Genomic DNA, 3,814 nt, shown 5'->3' with positions numbered 1-3,814 from the left:
TAAAAAGACCAGAGTTAATTAGATTGTCCCTTACTTCACCTGTTTCTTTACTATATGTAGATTTATTTATTATTGCTATGACAAAAAGTTGGGGTCTTCTCTATTTACCCATAGCTGGGGCTATTTATTTACCCATAACTGGGACAGTGGTTGACGGGCAGCAGGGCGTTTCTACTCACCGATGGGCCTGCATGCCACGTCTCTGGGGGCCACTGCTGCTCCAAGATCCTGTACAACTTAGCCTGGAACCACAAGGGACCAGTTACCATGTGGGCCACGGGGAGGCGTGTACGAGGTCTTGGCAGTGTAGAGTAAGGTGACCAGATTTCTCAGACAAAATCCGGGGACATTTTTAGCTCAGAAGCGTATTTACCTCCAAAACAAGTTATGTTTTTTATTTTTGTAAAACTTAAAACAGGGACACTAGACCTAGAGCTGTTCTTATTAGGGGCTGAGCCCCCCCCCCCCCAAGGTATGATCCTAGACCCACCCGCTGCTACTTCCTACTCCACTCACTATACCTCAAGATAGAAAGTCCAATATTTCAAGATAAAAATCCATCCTTATACTTCAAGATAAAAAGTCTAATATTTCAAGATAGAAGTCTCAATATTTCATAATGTTGTAATGTTTGCGGAACTACTGACAGCTTTTGCTTTACTGCTCAAGGCTTGTTTCTGCAACAGCTCCTTGAGAATCATCCATCCATCTCATCCATCCATCTTCGACCGCTTATCCGGTGTCGGGTCGCGGGGGCAGCAGCTCCAGTAGTGGGGCCCCAACTTCCTTTCCCGAGCCACATCAACCAGCTCCGACTGGGGGATCCCGAGCGTTCCCAGGCCAGGTTGGAGATATAATCTCTCCACCTAGTCCTAGTCTTCCCCGGGGCCTCCTCCCACTGGACGTGCCTGGAACACCTCCCTAGGGAGCCGCCCAGGAGGCATCCTTACCAGATGCCCGAACCACCTCAACGGTCTCCTTTCGACGCGAAGGAGCAGCGGCTCTACTCCGAGCTCCTCTCGATGACTGTGCTTCTCACCCTATCTCTAAGGGACGCCAGCCACCCCCTGAGGAAACCCATTTGGCCGCTTGTACCCTGGATCTTGTTCTTTCGGTCATGACCAGCCTTCATGACCATAGGTGAGGGTAGGAACGAAAATTGCCCGTTAGATCGAGAGCTTTGCCTTCTGGCTCAGCTCTCTTTCGTCCACACGGTGCGATAAACAGAATGTAATACCGCACCAGCTGCTCCGATTCTCCACCAATCTCACGCTCCATAGTCCCCTCACTCGCGAACAAGACCCCAAGGTACTTAAACTCCTTCACTTGGGGTAAGGACTCACTCCCTACCCGAAAAAGCACTCCATCGGTTTCCTGCTGAGAACCATGGCCTCAGATTTAGAGGTGCTGATCTTCATCCCAGCCGCTTCACACTCGGCTGCGAACCGATCCAGAGAATGCTGAGCACAGACCGTGACGCCATCAGGACCACATCATCTGCAAAAAGCAGCGATGAGATCCTAAGCCCCACGAACTGCAACCCCTCCCCCCCGACTACGCCTCGATATCCTGTCCATAAAATTAATAACAGGATTGGTGACAAGCGCAGCCCTCGGAGGCCAACCTCACCTGGAACGATCCGACTCACTGGCCGAGAACCCGGACACAGCTCTCGCTTTGGTCATACAAGATTGGATGGCCCTAAGAGGGACCCCCTCACTCCATACTCCCGCGCACCTCCCACAGTTTCTCCCGGACCCGGTCATACCCTTCTCCAGATCCACAAAAACATGTAGACTGGTTGGGCATACTCCCAGCTCCCTCCAGGATCCTTGCGAGAGTAAAAGATCTGGTCCGTTGTTCCACGACCAGGACGGAAATCCGCATTGTTCCTCTTCAATCAAGGTTCGACTATCGGCCGAACCCTCCTTTTCCAGCACCTTGGAGTAGACTTTACCAGGGAGGCTGAGAAGTGTGATACCCCTGTAATTGGCACACCACCTCTGGTCCCCCTTTTTGAAGAGGGTAACCACCACCCCAGTCTGCCACGCCTTCGGCACTGTCCAGACTTCCACGCAATGTTGAAGGGCGTGTCAACCACAGACAGCCCCTCCACCCCGACCCTTCAGCATTTCTGGACGGATCCATCAATCCCTGGGGCTTTGCCGCTGTGAGTTGTTTGACTACCTCAGCGACCTCCACCAGGGAAATTGACGATAATCCCCCATCATCCTCCAGCTCTGCCTCCACCACAGAGGACGTGTCAGCTGGATTGTAGAGTTCCTCAAAGTGCTCCTTCCACCGCTCTATTACCTCCCCATTGAGGTCAACAACGTCCTCCCTTACTGTATACAGCTTGGATGAGTCCCCGCTTCCCCTCCTGAGGTAGCGAACATGATCTTGAAATCAATACAACAAAACTACTGAGGACATATTTCTTTGACAGTGATGCAGTATTAAACGAGATCGCTGCAATGTAAGTTAATAGGATAATTGTCCACTTGTATAATTTACGTTCATAAAAGTCTTGTTTAGCTGCTAACAGACTCAGATTATATTCTAAGTGTCTGACAACATTATGGGAAGGATTTCTAAGGAGGTCGACCTTTTCTGTTAAAGATTAAGATCCTTTTTAAAACATAAAGTCCGCGAAATTGCGTTCGCTAAACGCACCAAACTCCATGTATAATCAGTGATTTAGCACTCGTAACACACGGCTTCTAAAACATCTCTGAGCACCGCTGGCTCTGCCGGTCTGAGCCTGCTGTGTTGGGTGTGCGATTATCGGCTACGTTTTTTCTTTCTTTTCATTCCAATTTCGGGTCTTTTTCAGTCACAGTGAAAACCGGGACATTTACAGGGACAGATCCAGCCGGGACAGGTGGCCAAAAATCGGGGACAGTCCCCGGAACCGGGACTGTCCCGGGAACCGGGGACGTCTGTCACCCTAGTGTAGAGGCTATGTACCGTGGAGGAGGCTTACCACCTGGCTCCTCTTTCTGCCCCTAAACAAAGGGCTGCCCGGTGCAGTAGCTGGAAGCAAGAGTGGCGAGCAGAAGCAGCATGTAGCAGTGCAGCATGCACTGACTGCAAGCTCTACTACTCCAACTCTACTGCACTGACGCATCACACGCCCTGCACAAACACACACAACACCACACAACACACACACAACACACACACACACAACACACACACACACACACCACAAACAGCACGAGACAGACACACCACACACACAAACAACACGAGACAGACAGACAGACACACACCACAACACACCAACACACACATACACACTTAGACCACACCACAAAGACACAAACACACCAACAGACAACACACACCACACACCACACACCTCACACACACTTATACACACACAGAGACACAAGACAGACACAACACACAACACACACGCAAACACACAGCATACACACACATACACACAGACACACCACAGAGACACAAGCACAGCACACACCACAACACACAAACACACAGACACACAAACACTACACAACAGACAACACAACACATACAAAAACACAAACCACAAACCACAGACACGAGACAGACAGACACCACACACACACACCACACCACAAAACAAGCCCAAGCACACACACACACCCACATACGGGTTTTTTGTGGTTTAGGCCAGACTTTTTGTCCAAACAGGCCCGGGTTGTGGTTAGGGGTGTGACACCCTTTCCTAGGTCCAGAGCTATGGGAGTTTGATTTAAACACTGTAAAAAAATTGAAAAAATTCACATCACTTTAGACTTCCGGATACACCCCTTCAGACTCGAAT

General features: G+C 50.0%; 1 long non-coding RNA gene across 1 annotated transcript in view; it reads left to right on the top strand.

Annotated features, from left to right (window-relative positions):
* Positions 1 to 170: 170 nt before the first annotated feature.
* LOC116706193 (uncharacterized) overlaps positions 171 to 3,814 on the top strand; it is a 14,767-nt gene continuing 11,123 nt past the window's right edge. The window contains exon 1 of the long non-coding RNA XR_004336166.1: positions 171 to 306. This is a non-coding gene — a long non-coding RNA (uncharacterized LOC116706193). The remainder of the gene's footprint in view (positions 307 to 3,814) is intronic.

Source organism: Etheostoma spectabile, chromosome 18 (genome assembly GCF_008692095.1).
Source record: "Etheostoma spectabile isolate EspeVRDwgs_2016 chromosome 18, UIUC_Espe_1.0, whole genome shotgun sequence".
In the NCBI taxonomy this organism is placed as follows: Eukaryota; Metazoa; Chordata; class Actinopteri; order Perciformes; family Percidae; genus Etheostoma; species Etheostoma spectabile.
The sequence above is the reverse complement of the archived record's forward strand: the minus strand, read 5'-3'. Positions and strand labels throughout refer to the sequence as shown.